At 41.6% G+C, this 18851-nt stretch overlaps 1 protein-coding gene and 1 long non-coding RNA gene across 5 annotated transcripts in view; one reads left to right on the plus strand and one right to left on the minus strand.

Moving 5' to 3' along the window:
* Positions 1 to 18851, minus strand: part of ST8SIA6 (ST8 alpha-N-acetyl-neuraminide alpha-2,8-sialyltransferase 6) — a 152005-nt gene that overhangs the window by 62500 nt on the left and 70654 nt on the right. The gene's annotated exons all lie outside the window — the stretch shown is intronic.
* LOC104655332 lies at positions 16256 to 18407 on the plus strand. Its single transcript, XR_004060148.1, has 2 exons — positions 16256 to 16365; positions 18140 to 18407. It is a non-coding gene; the product is annotated as an uncharacterized LOC104655332 (long non-coding RNA).

Consider the following 18851-nt stretch of genomic DNA (forward strand, 5'->3'; position numbering starts at 1 on the left):
GTTAATATTTAATATATGACTAGAACTTAAAAATGTCCAAAGCTTTCAGACATCAGTTTTGAATGATGACAGTAATTAGCCACCAGCCAGGATCTTACCAAAAGAAACCATACTGATACCCAAGCTGCAAGGAAGGTACTGCTGCGTAAGATAATGCTATCTAAGTATATTTCTATCATGGACGCTTGTGTAAAATAAGTAACAAAAAGTGAGGAACGTGTATTACTATTTTGGAGCTGGATCGCTTTTGAATAGTTTCACATCATACAATCAAAATCCAATGCTTTTTTCTTTTCAAATTTCTGACTTACAATTCTGCTGTCATTAAGAGTGGCGCCACCGGGCACAGTGGCTCACGCCTGTAATCCCAGCACTTTGGGAGGCAGAGGTGGGGGGATCACTTGAGGTCAGGAGATTCAGACCATCCTGGCCAATATGGTGAAATCCTGTCTCTACTAAAAATACAAAAATTAACCAGGCGTGGTGGCGTGCACCTGTAGTCCCAGATGCCTGGGAGGCTGAGGCAGGAGAATAGCTTGAACCCAGGAGGCACAGGTTGCAGTGAGCTGAGATCGCGCCACTATACTCCAATCTGGCGACAGAGTGAGACTCTGTCTCAAAAAAAAGAAAAAAAAAGGAGTAGTGCCGGCCAGGGGCGGTGGCTCACGCCTGTAATCCCAGCATTTTGGGAGGCCAAGGCAGGCAGATCACCTGAGATTGGAAGTTCGAGAACAGCCTGACCAACATGGAGAAACCCCATGTCTACTAAAAATAGAAAAATTAGCCGGGTGTGGTGGCGCGTGCCTGTAATCCTAGCTACTCAGGAGGCTGAGGCAGGAGAATTGCTTGAACCCGGGAGGCAGAGGTTGCTGTGAACCAAGATCGTGCCATTGCACTCTAGCCTGGATGACAGTGCTGGACTCCATCTCAAAAAAAAAAAAAAAACAAAACAAAACAAACAAACATAAAAGAGTGGTGCCTTGGAGTAGCGAAAACAGAATAGTTAGAATTTTATCCAAATCCCAGCTCTGCCATTTGTAACTGTCTGATGTTCTCTGCAAGCCATCCTCAGAGCTCATTTGTCTCACTTGTAAAATTAAAATAGTAAAATGTACTCTGAAGAAATATTGCAAGAACTATACATACATTTAAATTACCTGGCAGAGAGTTAGCCCACAAAAATGGTAATTGTGACTATCACTATTGATAATTATGGTAATAATTATCATCATTATGACAAAAATAGAATAATGTAAAGGATTATGAACTGAGTAATGGGTTAGTTATCCATGACTATGTAGCAAATTACTCCAAAACTTCGTAGCTTAAAATAACAGTAAACATTCATTATTGCACAGAACTCACGAAGTCTCTTATGACCTTTCTCGAAAGTCACATTTCTGCAATATTCTGTTGGTTACACGGGGCAGCCCTCTTTGGACTGACAGGGACTATAGAAGTGTATAAATACCAGGAAGAGAGGATCTTTCAGGCTGCGATCTGAGAGACCAAAATAGATGGCCTTTTATGAACTAGGAAGGACCACAAGGTTAGGAAAACAAAAGTTACCTACAGATCGAGGGTACAGGGCATCTAGGATGGCAACTCTATAAATTCAGGCTGATTTATAACCCAGATAACCTCAACTATGATTGGACGGAGGACAGCCTTACAAACATTGTTTGCTGACAAGCAACTCCAGCAGACCTTAAGCCAGTTTCAGCAGTTTATAGAGGTTGTGCACAAACTGTCTTTCTGTCCTAGAGTTCACCTTTTGACATAAAGAGCCGAATTCCACCTCATTTAAATGCTAAAACCCACCCCAAAGTGAATATGGGATGTATGTTACATATATAGCACATGAACTTGACTCCCCCTTATAAATATGCATAACTTTTCCCCAAACCTGCTGAATATGCTTGACTTTACCATGTAATACAGACCCTGTGAGGCATAAAACCCAACCCGCTTTTCCTCTCTTTAAAGAGAGAGCACCTATGGTCCACGTTGCAGACTCTCTTCCCAGTTTGCCAACTGATACTGCCAATAAAGCCCTCCTTTCTACTATTTTAGTCACCTCGTAGCTCTGGCTACCACAAATAGCAAATAAACTATACCTTTAACATTGCCTGTTATATTTGAAGACATTGAAAACAGCAACAGATTTGCTTTCTTTCCCGATGCCACTTTTAAAATTGAAAATAATTCAAATTACTTCTCAACGACTTTAAATAAGTTTGATTATTTTTATTGCCATGGTCTTCCCAGAAAGGCTTTGTTCAAATGACTAGTTATTTGAGGAAGTATGAGGACGCCTTCTGATATGAATGTGTAATCAACATTGTAGTCTAACTAGCAAGGCAGCATTTCCATTTTTCTCTGACAGCAAATTCGGTTTTGTTTCCACTGACAAGTACTTATAATAAAATAATACACGATTCCAATCTTCAGCATAGTAAAAATGATAGTAAGGAACTCTTACGAAGTATTAGTTAAGGAATTCAGGTTAGGATTATGCTAGCTATCTTTTAACATCAACAACCACAACGCACACACACACACACACACACACACACACACACACGGGAAAAATACAGTCTTTTATTTTTCATCCTCCCACTAACAGATTGCATGACTTTGAACAAGTCATAATACCATTTTTTTACCTTTAAACTGAGGGAATTAGATTAAAAAAAAAAGTCATACATGCTCATAGTTGAAACAAACAATATACGAATTCAAATAATTTAAGAGAGACTATGCTTTCAAACTCTTAGATTGTGATTATTTTTCATGTACTCTTTGAAGTACAGAATGATTGTTAAACCACTTTTTAATAAATTTGACATAACTTTTGTTTAAATGAGAACATTTTCAGAGGCTTCTATCATACTTTCAATATTATTAGCTCGGCCGGGTACGGTGGTTCATGCCTATAATCGCAGCACCTTGGGAGGCCGAGGCAAGTGGATCACCTGAGGTCAGGAGTTCGAGAGCAGCCTGGCCAACACGGTGAAACTCCGTCTCTGCTAAAAATAAAAAAATTAGCCAAGCATAGTGGCGGGCACCAGCTTCTTGGGAGGCTGAGGCAGGAGAATCGCTTGAACCCAAAAGGCAGAGGTTGCAGTGAGCTGAGATTGTAGCACTGCACTCCAGCACTCCAGCCTGGGTGACAGAATGAGACTGTCTCAAAAATACATACATACAGCTGCCCTCCCAACCTGAAATTTTCTATCAGCAAACATAGCCTTTGCTTTGATTACCAAGAAGAATTTCCCAAAATACTAAGAATGTAGTGTGTTGGTATGAACGACTGTTTTGTGTTGATGTATTATTTTCTGATCTATAGCTCTTCTTTTCTTCCAATTTCATATATATATATATAGGGTCTCACTCTGTCACTCAGGCTGGAGTGCAGGGGTGTGATCACAGCTCACTGCAGCCTCAACCTCCTGGCCTCAAGCGATCCTCCAGTCTCCGCCTCCCAAAGCAATGGAATTACAGATGTGAGCCACCATGCCCAGCCCTGGAACTCTTAAAAACTGATGAGAAAAGGCAAGTTAAAAGGTCAGAGGTGAGTAGAAAGACAAAAATGTGCACATTGCTTTAAAAAGCAATCAAAGCACCACAGATTTAAAGCAGAATGGAAACAAGTCACACAGCATTCTAGGCCAAGAAAATCTTGTCTATGACCAAAAATCTTTCTTCCTGATGGGCAACTTGAAACCTAGGATACTTGCGTAGTTAGCAGGCTGTCAAGTGATATGCTCACATTTGGGCTTTTTGAAGTTTGATCGCCCATAATTTATGCCTTTTCTTTTCAAGCAGCAATCAGGTCATGTTGTTCTCTCCAGGATAATAGAGTTAAGAACACTTAGGGCAAGTCTTTAGTTCACATTTCACCCTGCAAAACGGTGCCTCCTGAGTAACAACTTTATGTCACTCCATGAAGAAGATATCTTTGAGAAAATTCAGTTGTTCCCGGTGATTTTAAATGGTACAGCATGAAATAGCTCATCAAACATAGACACTCATCTATGGCGTAAGCTGCACTTAGTCTGTGCAAGGCAGATGTTCCAAATCTTGATTCTGAGCATTTGTATTTTACCCCAGAAAGCCATCTGAATACAAGTGAGCCCACCATGCTCTAGCAATTGTGCAGAAAGCCACAGGGCAGTGGCTTACATGCTGTTCCTTAGAAGACATCTCAATCCTTTAGTAGAGGATCTATTTAAATGCTCCGGTGCTCAGAAGATGTACAAGATTGCTGTTGTTTAAAAAAAAATGTTTCTTCCCACCTTTAAGAGACACCCTAGAGGCCTATAATCAATAGAATGATCAGAATGGTAGAGCTATTTAATACATACGTGGCAGAGATGCTTGGCAGACTACCACTGATTAGTTCTCCCTTTCTGTAGTGCACACCTGTTGCTACAAGCAGCTGCACAGCCAGACACTCCATTCGCAAACACCCACCGCACATCAATGCTACTTGTATTTTATTAGACAAAACCCCCAACATGTCCCCATGTCCCCGACATCTAAAGGGCCAGTCCCAGACGGCACAGTGAGAATGGGAGTGATGTGTGCCCCCTGCAGGCTGCATGCAGTATCAGCTTTCTCTTTATTAGTAGTCACTCTTGGAGCAGCAAGATAGTTGAAAATGGCTTCATCTTAACATGAAAGGAACCAGTATCCCTGAATCAACATCGCGGGGAAAAGCCACCTAGGAGGGTTGGTTGCCTGATAAAGAAGGAATATTTTGCACTGTGTGAGAGAGAGTAAAATTTTGTGCTCAGACTTCCGAGTTTTGAGAGATTTTGTTAGAGAAGTGCGTCTACTCTAACTAAATCGTAGAAACTCAACAAATCTAATGGTACATTTTCTTGGGAGCCAGGACTCTTGGGGGAAATGAAAGAAAAGCATAAAAAAGAGAAGGGAAAACAACAGAAGCAGAAAAACCCAAGAAAAGGAAATGAGCTCATTTCCTGGGTCAGCACCTCTGAAGTATCTGCTCTTAGAAAAATCATTTCATTTATCTGAGGCAATGAGCAATAAGATGGACAGCTTGGATATCCATAGAGACATTTTTCTAAAAATATAAGCAAGAAAGATTACAAGTAATAAGTTTGCCATACTGAAAAATGAGCAAACTAGCAGTGATAAGAAGGCTATAAAGCATTTTTAATACAGTATAATGTTTTATCTGGGAGATAATGTACTAGAAAGAATAGAGCTACAGAAAAGCAGAGAAATATTCAAGGGAAAAGGATGGGATAGAAAAAAACAGAAAAGTACAGACTCAAAATAAGAGAAAGAGTCAAAGAAGTTAAAATAGGTTTCAAAAAAGTATTGGTTTATAGATTTAAACTTTTTTTGAAATCTAGGAATTAGAGTTTGTCAGGCCTCTGAGCCCAAGCTAAGCCATCATATCCCCTGTGACCCGCGCGAATACATCCAGATGGCCTGAAGCAACTGAAGAACTACAAAAGAAGTGAAAATAGCCAATTCCTGCCTTAACTGATGACATTCCACCATCATGATTTGTTCCTGCCCCACCCTAATTGACCTTGTGACATTCCTTCTCCTGGACAACTGAATCTCAGGAGCTCCCCACTGAGCACCTTGTGACCCCTGCCCATGCCTACAAGAGAAAAACCCCCTTTATCTGTAATTTTCCACTACTTACCCAAATCCTATAAAACTGCCCTACCCCATCTCACTTCGCTGACTCCCTTTTTGGTCTTAGTCCGCCTCCACCCAGGTGATTAAAAGGCTTTATTGCGGCCGGGCGCGGTGGCTCAAGCCTGTAATCCCAGCACTTTGGGAGGCCGAGACGGGCGGATCACGACGTCAGGAGATCGAGACCATCCTGGCTAACACGGTGAAACCCCGTCTCTACTAAAAAAATACAAAAATCTAGCCGGGCGAGGTGGCGGGCGCCTGTAGTCCCAGCTACTCCGGAGGCTGAGGCAGGAGAATGGCGGGAACCCGGGAGGCGGAGCTTGCAGTGAGCCGAGATGCGGCCACTGCACTCCAGCCCTGGGGATAGAGCGAGACTCCATCCCAAAAAAAAAAAAAGAAAAAAAAAGCTTTTTTGCTCACACAAAGCCTGTTTGGTGGTCTCTTCACATGGACACGCATAACAGAGATGGTATAAAAATGCTTTGAAAACCTAAGAAATACGTTCATTCAATTATTTGTTTATTCAACAAAAATTAATTGAGCAACTGCTGTGTGCTGAACCCTTGTGATTGGCACCAGGGGATAGACATGTGAACAAGACATTATCCCATTCGTTTTGGAGCTCAAAATCTGAAAGACGGAATAAAGAATTGTGGCACAAAAGACCCTATCCCACTCGTTCTCCTAATGGCAACTGCCTAATTTTCATTTATTCAAAAAATATAGTTAAGACTAGGGGAGAAAAAGGGCACTTTTCCCTCCCACTATAACTCCATCTTTCTAAATCCCATTTTAGCAATGTGAAGGGGACAGATAGGCTGAAGAAAGAGAAGATTCTAAGTCTTTAACAGACCATGACAAAAATAGGGCCAGATAATTATTTCTAAGAAAATGAAATTACTTTTTTATCTGCATACACTGAATGGCTTTCCCCATTGTGCTCCCTAAGTCTGTAGTAGCACTGGTTATGGAACACACAATCCCTGACCATAGGCAATACAACCAAAAAAATTAGTCTCCTGTGTGCAAAACAACACTTTTATAACAACAGGCAATTCATGCCTGCTCTCTCTAGACCTTTGCCAGAACAGAATACCAGTGCAGGCTAATTATATGAGCTAGCTGAAAATTGCATGTGTTTAATGGAAAGGCACCCCCCTAAAGAATTGCTGAGAAAAGGTCTTAGCACCCAAAACAAAACAACAGAGAAGGAGTGAGAGGGCAAAAATGGGGGTATGGGCACCCAGCATTCTCATTAGCATACCGCAGTTAACCACTTTTGTTGATTCACATCAAAGAGTTGTCAAATTCTCTGCCTTGAAAAAGATGCCTTCCGTGATTAGAGAATTTTCTTCCTCTCTCACTCAAGTGTTTTGCAAAAACACAGATATTTGTCACTCTCAAGTTGAGAACTTTTGTCACTTTGGAAAGCAAAAACAGGTAATGTCAGAGATCACAGAAGAGAGTCAAAGGCAAATTTCACTCACTAATTTGCACATCTGTCAAGCAGGATAGCCAGCTTTCCACAGGGTCTGGTGGAGCAAAGACCAATTTGCCCGTTCTACTTTTCCTGCATCGTTTTGTCATATGTCTGATGTGCGGAGGGTGCCACAAGAAGTTTGGAACTCAGGCCGGGCACGGTGGCTCAAGCCTGTAATCCCAGCACTTTGGGAGGCCGAGGCGGGCGGATCACGAGGTCAGGAGATCGAGATCATCCTGGCTAACCCGGTGAAACCCCGTCTCTACTAAAAAACACAAAAAAACTAGCCAGGCGAGGTGACGGGCACCTGTAGTCCCAGCTACTCAGGAGGCTGAGGCAGGAGAATGGCGTAAACCTGGGAGGCGGAGCGTGCAGTGAGCTGAGATCCGGCCACTGCACTCCAGCCCGGGCGACAGAGCGAGACACCGTCTCAAAAAAAAAACAAAAAAAAGAAGTTTGGAACTCAAGTTCTTCAGAAAAACCTTCATAAAGATCCTTGTAACACCCACATACCCAACAAACAACAAACAAAACAACAGCTTCAACATCAAAACTGGCATGTAGTGCATCTCCAGTGCATGAACTACTTTAAGTCCACCCCCAAAATCAGTGACTTTATCATGAAAGGGGAGAAGCATTTGCAAAAGTGTTCATTCCAACCAGTCTATAGAAACCTCGAATCCTGGCAGGAATGATGGCCTGCTCCAATCAGGGAATTTAAGAAGGGCTTAAAGAAGGGACTTTTCGACCAGGCGCGGTGGCTCACGCCTGTAATCCCAACACTTTGGGAGGCCAAGGGGGGTGGGTCACGAGGTCAGGAGATCAAGACCATCCTGGCTAACACGATGGAACCCCATCTCTACTAAAAATACAAAAAATTAGCAAGGCGTGGTAGCACGCGCCTGTAGTCCCAGCTACTGGGGAGGCTGAGACAGGAGAGTCGCTTGAACCTGGGAGGTGGAGGTTGCAGTGAGCTGAGATCGCGCTACTGCACTCCAGCCTGGGAGACAAGAGTGGGACTCCGTCTCAAAAAAAAAAAAAAAAAAAAAAAAAAAAAGAGAGAGAGAGAGAGAGTGAAGGGACTTTTCCCAAAGATCTAGGCAGGTTGTAGAGAAATACAGGGACAATAGTAGGGGCCTATTAACAGCTTATCCCTAAGTTGAAGGGTCCAGTGGAGGGAATGGGAGAGAGGGAGAGAGAGAGGGAAAGTAGGAGTGAAAGTGAGAGAGAAAGAGTAAGAATGAGAAAAGGAGAGAGTGAGAGTCCTAATAATAACCTTAGCGTTTGTTCAGTGAGGCAGCCCTTCTTTCAGTCAAGGATGTAGGCCAGGAGTGTTGGGTCACACCTGTGAAAGGAAAATACCTTGGGTCCCCAAAATCACTAAGGAAAACTCAAGCTGGGAACTGCTTAGGGCAAACCAGCCTCCCATTCTTTTCAAAGTTACCCTCTGTTCGCTAAGATAGGTGCATATCCGATTGCCTCCATTGGAGAGGCTAATCAGAAACTCAAAAGAATACCACCGTTTGTCTCTCACCCGTGACCTGGAAGTTCCCTCCCCGCTAGGAGTCTTCCTGCCTTTGCTTCAAGTTGTCCCGCCTTTCCAGATGTACTTCTTACATATATTGATTGATGTCTCACATCTCCCTAAAATGTACAAAACCCAGCTATGCCCGACCACCTTGGGCACATGTCATCAGGATGTCCTGAGGCTGAGTAACAGGTGTGTCCTCAACCTTGGCAAAATAAAGACTTTCTAAATTAATTGAGACCTGTCTCTGATTTTCTGGGTTCCCATTTTGGTAACCATGAAGGGATTCTGAGTGGAGATGCCCCTGACCTCTCACAAATCTCCTTTTGGTGCCTGGTACCAACATGAGCTAACTTTATAGCTCAAATAAATAGGACAATTTGCTGAGGTCTGAGAGCACCTTCCAGAGAATCCCTGATCTCCCAAAATCTGGTTGAGATCTAAAGTTTATTTTGCTGTACAACTCCTTTTTGGGGGACTTTACTTGCTTCCAACTGGAAGGCATGACAATGGAAGGCAGGTACCTCCTTTATGGAGCTTGAGCTCCCTTCCAACAGGGAAGATAAGTTTTGTTTCATTTGTTTCCTGCTTCTAGGATGGTAGAGAGCAATCTACAGCTTGAGACCCATCACTAAGAAACTGGTTTGGGATTCTGTCTTGCAAATTACTTTAAACAACAAACATTAGTATTTAACAACCAGCTGGTGTTAATTTTTGCTTACACTTACAGCACTCAGAAATCATATAATTTGTGTGATCATTGTTAGTTTTGCTTAATGGTTTTGTTGTTTGTTTCTGTTTTGGTCAAATCCGAAGGGGAACCCTAAATTATGGGGAACAAGGTCTCTGAAGTGGGAGGAAAATGGCCATCAAAAGGAAAAAAAAATTTTTAATTTTAACTACAAAAGGGGCTTTATTTACATAAGAAGGCCACCTTTTTGCCAGCCAGACCAAACTGAAAGAGCAATGGCTGTACTTCTGAAATAGCAGCATTTTGTCCTAGCTGAAATATGTAATAAAATCTAAAAAAAATTTTTTTAAGGAGCTCCATGGTTAAAAGTCAGCTTAATGAAAAAGCTAACAGCCAAGATATGTGTGTGTATGTGTATGTGTGTATGTGTACATGTTTGTATTTGAAAGGCCTTCCTGTTTTGGTTTTTTTTTTTTTTTTTGGTCTGTTTTTCTCTCCTTTTTTTTTTGTCTGTTTTTTTCCTTTTTCTTCCCAGTTGACTGAGTTCTGTTTTCACCTGATTTTTTGACTAACATAGTTACTGCAACAGAGGTTACTCTTGGATTTTTAAGGAAGAGTGTAGTTAATTTTATGTTTAATTTGACTCAAATAAAAACTGTAAAAGTTTTTTTTTTCCTTTTTCTTCCCAGTTGACTGAGTTCTGTTTTCACCTGATTTTTTGACTAACATAGTTACTGCAACACAAATTACTCTTGGATTTTTAAGGAAGAGTGTAGTTTAATTTCATGTTTAATTTGACTCAAATAAAAATGAAAGTGTCTCCCTCTAGTACCACCAGACTTTTTCTCTCTGTACCTTATGATGCAAATTTTGCTATTTGATTTTCACCTAAGTTGCTTCCTTTAATGTGCAAACTTAAGGCTATTTAGCTGACAACTACCTAGGGTTGTAAAACAGATTATCAAGAATCTGAAAGTCTATAATACGAAAAAAGGGGGGTTTATAAATCTATAAAATGTACTTCCATCGGCATGCCTAATACGTCTTTATATGTATTTAGGTGTGGTGTGCACAATGTTTCACTACTAAAAATATATAAAACAGCTGTAATTAATTGGCTTTAAAAAAGTGCTTAAATCAGATACCAAAAAAGACTAGTCACATGCTTTTAAAGGTTATATAACTTAAGTAAAATCTTTAATAAATAAGCTGGCTTTAAAATTATTGGTAAAGGCCCGGGCGTGGTGGCTCACGCCTGTAATCCCAGCACTTTGGGAGGCCGAGGCGGGCGGTTCACGAGGTCAGGGGATCGAGACCATCCAGGCTAACACGGTGAAACTCCATCTCTAGTAAAAATACAAAAAATTAGCCGGGTGTGATGCGGGCGCCTGTAGTCCCAGCTGCTTGGGAGGCTGACGCAGGAGAATGGCATGAACCTGAGAGGCGAAGCTTGTAGTGAGCCGAGATGGCGCCACTGCACTCCAGCCTGGGTAACAGAGCCATACTCCGTCTCAAAAAAAAAAAAATTGGTAAAGTAATATTATAAGTGTCCTAAGAATTGCCAGCATACATTTTTGTTTGCATTTATTAATCAAGCAATTTCATACTTATCCTTGCCAAATACTGTAAGGTGTCAAAACTTGGCATGGGTTACAAAACTGTAAACCCAGCCCAAAACAGAATGATCTTTGCTTGTGTAATTTTTAATAAGTAAGACATTCATATGGGTTTAAGGAAAATAGCTGCATCTCAAATTTAGTAAGATTATCATAACTTCTAAACCTGTGGCTTTAGGCAGTCTAGTCCACAGACAATAAGGAAGTTTGTTTTGGGAAAGAACTGTTACCCTCTTTGTTGCAAAGCTAAACTATAAGTTTCGCCCAAAGTTAGCTTGGCCTGTGTTCAGGAATGAACAAGGACAGCTTGGAGGTCAAGAGCAAGATGGAGTCAAGTCAAAATTTTTTCACTGTCTCAGTTATAATTTTGCCATGGTGGTTTCATAACTTTAAATAATGACTATCACATTTTTCATAAATAATCTAGGTAAACTATTAAAATAAATAATTAGGTAAATGTAATGGGATAAATACTTGTAGACAAACTGGTCATAATTTAGAATATAAAGTTGTATTACATTAAATAATAGATATCTCATTATTTGGGAATTTTCCAATAAAAGAAGTTTCAGTGATACATTTTTTTTTAAATAAAGGTCATTACATCCATGTATCTTCTTGTAGGTGCTTTTTTGTTTGTTTGTTTGTTTGTTTTTGAGACAGAGTCTTGCTGTTTTCACCCAGGCTAGAGTGCAATGGTACAATTTCGGCTCACTGCAACTTCCTCCTCCCAGGTTCAAGCAGTTCTCCTGCCTCAGCCTCCCAAGTAGCTGGGACTACAGGTCTCTGCCACCGTTTCTGGCTGATTTTTGCATTTTTAGTGGAGACAGGGTTTCACCATGTTGGCCAGGCTGGTCTTAAACTCCTGACCTCAGGTGATCCACCTGACTCAGCCTCCCAAAGTGCTGGGATTACAGGCGTGAGCCACTGCACCCAGCCTCTGTATATGCTTTTAAAGTCCTTGTAACATTGACTTACAGGGCTTTAACTCCTGGGTTTAAAAAGGACATCAAGTCCTGCTAAATCTTAAAAACTGATGGAAATTAAAGCCTCATCTTCAGGCCCCATAGAAGATGCCAATCAAAATAAACTGCATGCCTGAGATACAGGGAAAGAAATTAAAGCTATTCAATGCCTCAAGGCCCAGGGACTACTGTGAAAGAGGTGGGCCCATAAGATTGTAAGGGCCGATTTTGAAAGTTAAAATAAGTTCAGTTTCTCTATAAATTAATCATTAGTGTCAAAGGCACACTGATGCAAAACTAGTATATGGATCCCTGTGTCAGATTAAGAAGGTTTTCTAGAAGCATAACCAACACCTTAATAAAGTTTATAAAGGTTATAAAAGGCTTGTGGAAGTTATATTTTATAATTAAGATTAAATTTTATAGATTGTTTACAAAATTTTGAAGAACAAATGTAATTGGGTTCATGCTGTTTTTATTAGGGCTTCTTATATATATTTTGAATATTAAGTCTCTTTTCAGAAAGAATGAAGGTTTTCACTTTCTTTTTTAAAAAATACTTGAATTATCACTTTGGTTAAATAAATGACTTTACAATGACCTGTAATCCTATTTTGCAATATCAAGTGTTTTAAACCTTTGATATTTGACAAACTTTCTAAAATCAAATCATAAATTATGTCTTTTTCTAATCTAATTAATCCTTTAAGACATTAGGTTCCCTAAAGACCAAAAAATGACATAATTTGTCTTATTTGGTATAAAAATTATACAGGAAGCATTGTCAAATATAAAGTGGTATTTAGTTTTCTTTGGGCTGTATTTGTATAAATATATTATTAATATGTGTTCCAAAATTATGGGAAACTCCTATAATTCTGATATAACTTAGTGTACACTATCAGTAATAGTCATAATTGTTACCATCATTGTGTGCCACAGAGGTAACAAATTATCTTGTCAATTGTGTCTTTTGACTATGACTGTCTTAAAACTTCTTTTTCATCCATGGACAACTGTTGTCTTGTTTTGTTCCTCTTTAGAGGGTGGTTTTATAATCAGCTATAAAACTTCAACAGGTGCTTTAAATGCAGATTTCTAATACCTTTGTAGATTGTGATATCAGAATGTAGGAAAAACTTTCAGAACTTGTGGAGAGCTAAAATATTCATGAGTATCAAGCAGAACACAGGAATTAACTGCATGGACTGAAACAATCTTTTTGACTTTTTGTTTAAAAGTGTTTACTGATCCTGTGTTTTTTCAGACCCTTAAAACATTTCTTTTGAGCTACTGACAGTTTTTAGCAATTTAGTATACTCCCATGAACAAAATTTGGAGCACATTTGTTTCTCTCTAACTGATTTGTCTGGAATTTGGAAACTATTTGTGAATATTCTTAACTTATGGCAATACAGCTATTTGCATAAGTGCAATAGGAATCTGTTTTCATTTGTAACAGGACACATTGGAGAAATTGGTTATTTTACCAAGGCTTTGACTGGAATGCTGTGCTTTCCTTTAAAGAATCAAACTTGACTTACAGAGCCAATAAAGCCCTTGGGAAAACTGGCTTCAAATTTTATGTACACAGTCCCTGTACAGCGTTTCTGACCTGTGGTAAAAACAGAATGCCACTTTCTGACAGGCACAGAACTCCCAGGTTAAACTTGGAATCTCAAGAGGAGAGAAAGTCGTAAGTATTTGATGGCACAAATCCATGGCTGGGCTTGGCTTTTAAAAAGTCTTATCTGAGTTTCCTTCTATGGAACAGAGTTCCATCAAAGCCAATTTAAAAACCTATGTAAAAATAATTATTCCTGCTGCACTATATACAAATAATTAGGCCAAGTATAATAAGCAAACCAGTGCTACCATGATTTGTCTTTAGTAAAATGGGAAACTGGAGAGAGAAAAAAATTGTGTTTCAAAACGATAGTATACCTGTTAGATTCTAGTCACGCCTAATTTTTTTTCCCCCCGTTTTTATTATTTTCTACAGTTTGGACCAAATTCTAATTTTTCTTGGCTACAAGTCTTCAAAATAATGTTTTCAATTTTTTTTCTTTTTTTTTTTTTCCATTTTTCCTAATTTGGAGTCACTAACATCTAAGCTGTGCTTTCTTCAAACCATGAGAACTGAAGCCAGACAATTTAAACTTCAGAAGAAAATAACAGTAACCAATTTACATACATAAGCCACTTTCCTATCTACCTACTAATGTATGGACTTCAGAGTAATGTGGCCTATATCGATTTTTCCAGGATTGTTCTTTTGTTTGTTGTTTTTCCCCCTTTCTCCCCCTAATTTTCTTTTCACAGGACAGGAGACTTCACAACCTGCTAAAATGAACTCTCGGGGCCTACCCATCTAGGAACAAACCATCTTAGCCATGAAAGAGCAGATGAAACCTGAAACCAGAGACTTTTTTTTTTGTAAAATCCTTTCTCCAAAAGATTTTTAAAAAGAAAAAGGTGAAACGTGAAAGGAAAATATCTTGGGCGCCCAAAATCACTAAGGAAAACTCAAGCTGGAAACTGCTTAGGGCAAACCTGCCTCCCATTCTATTCCAAGTTATCCCTCCCCTCACTAAGATAGATGCATATCTGATGGCCTTCTTTGGAAAGGCTCATCAGAAACTCAAAAGAATGCAACCATTTGTGTCTCACCTATTTGTGCCCTGGAAGTTCCCCCCACTCTTCAGTCTTCCTGCCTTTGCTTCAAGTTGTCACCCCCTTTCCAAACCAAGCCAACTTACTTCTTACATATAATTGATATTGTCACGCACCTCCCTGTGAAGAGACCACCAAACAGGCTTTGTGTGAGCAATAAAGCTTTTTAATCACCTGGGTGCAGGCGGAGTGAGTCTTGAGTCGGAAAAAGGAGGGAGATCGGGGTGGGCCAGTTTTACAGGATTTGGGTAGGTAGTGGAAAATTACAGTTAAAGGGGGTTGTTCTCTTGCAGGCAGGGGCGGGGGTCACAAGGTGCTTGGTGGAAAGTTCCGGAGACTTACTGTCCAGGAAAAGGAATGTCACAAGGTAATGTCATCAGTTAAGGCAGGAACTGGCCATTTTCACTTCTTTTTGTGGTTCTTCAGTTGCCTCAGACCATATGATGTGTAAGTGCAGGCTTGGGCTCAGAGGCCTGACAGAGCTCTCATGTCTCCCTAACATGTATAAAACCAGGCTGTGCCCCAACTACTTTGGGCACATGTTGTCAGGACTTCCTGAGACTGTGTCACGGGCGCATCCTCAATCTTGGCAAAACAAACTTTCTAAATTAACTGAGACCTGTCTCAGATTTTCTGGGTTCATGTGCCTGTAAACACAACACTTTGGGAGACCAAGACAGGACGATCACTTGCACCCAGGAGTTTGAGACCAACCTGGGCAATGCAGAAAGACTCTGTCTCTACAAAAAATAAAAATTAGCCAGTCATGGTGGCACGAACCTGTGTTCCTGGCTATTCAGGAAGCTCAGGCAGGAGGATCGCTTGAGTACAGGAGGTCAAGGCTGCAGTGAGCTGTGTTCGCGCCACTGCAGTCCAGCCTGGGCGACGGAGTGAGACTGTGTCACACACACACACACAAAGGCTGGGCACGGTGGCTCACACCTGTAATCCCAGCACTTTGGGAGGCTGAGTCGGGCAGATCACAAGGTCAGGAGTTCGATCACAAGGTCAGAAGCCTGGCCAATATGGTGAAACCCTGCCTCTACTAATACCACAAAAATTAGCCAGGCATGGTAGCGTGTGCCTATAGTCCCAGCTATCGGTCAGACTGAGGCAGGAGAATCGCTTGAAACCAGGAGGCGGAGGTTGCAGTGAGTCAGTGTCATGCCACTGCACTCCAGCCTGGGTGACAGAGTGAGACTCTGTCTCCAAGAAAAGAGAAAAGCATGTAGTTAACCTGCAATGACACCAAAAACAGTTTCTTCTCCTTCCTCCTGCAAGGCTCTTGTATTGGTTTGAACCCCGAGAGCAGGCTAACAACACAAGGCAGTGTGGAGCAACAAGCTGTTTTAATAAGAGCCTGAGTGCAGATGGGCTGAGGCCTAAAAGGGCATCAGCCCCAAATGAGGACGGGGCAGGGGTTTTATAGTCTCCTATAAACAGGAAGTGTCTCAGACTGAGGTAACTGCTACATAGTAACCGGGCCGCCTCTCTCTTGGTCTTCAGGCCACCTCTCTTCCTGCTTCTGCTATCTTGCTGACACACGCTGATGACGTAAGTAGCTTTGCGCCTTGGGACTGGGCCTGAGAAGGGAGGAGTTATTCATCCCCTGGCCAGCTTCAAGGTCCCGGGGAGTCTTTCACCTCCCTTTTTCTGATCTCTTTTCATGCTCCTCCTCGGTCAAATCCAAAGAAAAACCGGATGGCAAAAGAGCCCAGAACCTATTGGTGAGTTCCGTGTAAGTCAGCCTCCTTGGGAAAAGTCAGGCAGAGATGAAACGGGGGGTGAAAAGCTGTGAGGGTGAAAGTGGATTGAGTGGAGCCCGTGGAAGACACAGCACTGTGGATTCCCCTCGCAAGCTTAAGGCCCGCTAGTTGGAATTTAAGGAAAAGAAAACAATTTTTTTTTTTTTTTTTTTTTTTTTTGAGACGGAGTTTCGCTCTTGTTGCCCAGGCTGGAGTGCAATGGCGCGATCTTGGCTCACTGCCACCTCTGCCTCCCGGGTTCGAGCGATTCTCCTGCCTCAGCCTCCCGAGAAGCTGGGACTACAGGCTGCGTCATCACGCCCGGCTAATTTTGTATTTTAGTAGAGGCGGGTTTCTCCATGTTGGTCAGGGGAGTTCGGAGTTTCTCGAACTCCCCACCTCAGGTAATCCACCCGCCTCAGCCTCCCAAAGTGCTAGGATTACAGATGTGAGCCACTGCGCCCGGCCCAGAAAACAAGGATTTTAATAGAGCTATCATTTTGTGAGAAACGGAGCTAACATACAGGATTGGACTGCTGTCAAATCGATTAACTCAAATCAGAGATCTTAGCCAGTATCAGGCTTTCCTAATAATTTCAAGGATCTGCAGAGAAATGAGGGGAAATGGGGATAGAGGGGAAGTGAAAAGGTTAAGAGATTTCTGCTGAACACTAGGAAAGAGATGGCAACTCCTTTTACTTATCAGGATAGAATAGACTATGACATGATAACAATGCCAAGCTGTCAATTGCTTTACAAAACAAAGGTTTGTTTCTTGCCCATAAAATGCCCACTGTATATGTGGAGGGCCGTCTAGGACAGCTGTGCTGCATATAGTTTAAGGCTTGTGATGGTTCATTTTCTGTGTTAACTCGACTGGGCTCAGGCATGCCCAAATAACTGGTAAAACATAATTTCTGGTTGTGTCAACAGGCTCAGACAAAGCAGAGACAGGCTTGGGACATCAAGGGTTGACAACCCAGTCCTGTCTTCCCATATTGCACATGGCCCAGGATAGTAGGTGAGGTTTCTAGGTGAAGTCCGTGGGCTTCCTCACATAGCAGGAAGCTTTAAATTGTTAAACGGTTTCTCTTTTACACCCAGAAAGTTCCACAGCCTTTGAGCCATGCTCCAGGGAGTCCTGCCTCCTGGATCCTGGATCCCATTAACTTTAAGCAGGACCTCAGCCAGAGATCAGCCTGCTAGGGACACTCAATGGATGTGTCTCTTCCTTTAAGCAAATATCATTGTCTATTTACCCAGAGGCTCAATGGAGAAACAGGTTAAACCAGTTTACCTACTTTGGTTTCTTTATCCCCAGGTCAACCTCCAACACCCCCAGGTAAGGGAAGGAATGGATTAGAGGCAGCAGCTTTACTCCTTCCTCCCATAAACTCTATTTCTAACATGTAAAAGAAGAGGTGTGTGTGAGAGACTGAGAGAAAGAGAATCATTATTATTATGATATAGAGATGAGAAAGATTCCTTAATTATGATATAGGAAGAGAAAGTGAAAAACGTGAAGGCAGGAAGACCACTCACTGGTCGTGGTTTGACTCTGAAACAAAATTGATAATAGCCCTTTCCTGAAAGAACCCCCTTCTGCCAGGGGACCAGTCTGCCTTTGCAGGACTAACAAATTAGCTACAAGATTAGAAATTACAGTTTAGGGGTCACGTGGCCTCTAGTTCCAACAGTCTGAACCTCCCCATGTTACTCCTGGGGATACCATCACTGTTGTAAAACCTAACATCAGTACTCGAGATATTTTTCAGACCCTGCACTGGATGGATCAGCTGACACCCCCAGATGAGTAATCTGGCTCAGCCAGTTCTGCCATCCCACCCAGGAACAGAAGATGGCAAGAAAAACTCACTTCAACTCCCTATGATTCCATCTCCAACCTGACCATCAGCACGCCCCACTTCCCAAGCGCCTACCCTCCAAATTATCTCTAAAAACTCTGATCCCCTAACAAACGCTCAGGGAGACTGATTTGAATAATAAAACCCCGATGTGAATTACCCTTTCTCCATTGCAATTCTCCTGTCTTAATAAATCGGTTCTATCTAGGCAGTGGGCAAAGTAAACCCACTGGGCGTTTACATTATCCTGAACCATCTTCAAATGTCAGGCAAGCATAAAGCAAGATGAAACTTGGATTACTTCCTTTCAGGGAGGTTACAGGCATAACCTCGTGTCCCTGCCTAACACACACACATCCTTTGTCCAGCGCCATTGGACTGGGCACCTTCCAGGAACAATCAACACAGTCCTTCTCACATCAGAGTCTCAGCCACCAGTGCCTCTTCTATGTAGATGAGGCATGGAGCACTTGGATTTCCTTTTTTTGAAGGAGATGATGTAGCAAACCCTCTAAAATCCAGGATTGTAAGCAGCGCTGGGGAAGCTGAGGGGGTGTCACAGCTGAGACTGGGGGTAAATTGTTTACCTGCTGAAATTGTAAG

This window comes from Rhinopithecus roxellana, chromosome 11, assembly GCF_007565055.1.
Source record: "Rhinopithecus roxellana isolate Shanxi Qingling chromosome 11, ASM756505v1, whole genome shotgun sequence".
NCBI lineage: Eukaryota > Metazoa > Chordata > Mammalia > Primates > Cercopithecidae > Rhinopithecus > Rhinopithecus roxellana.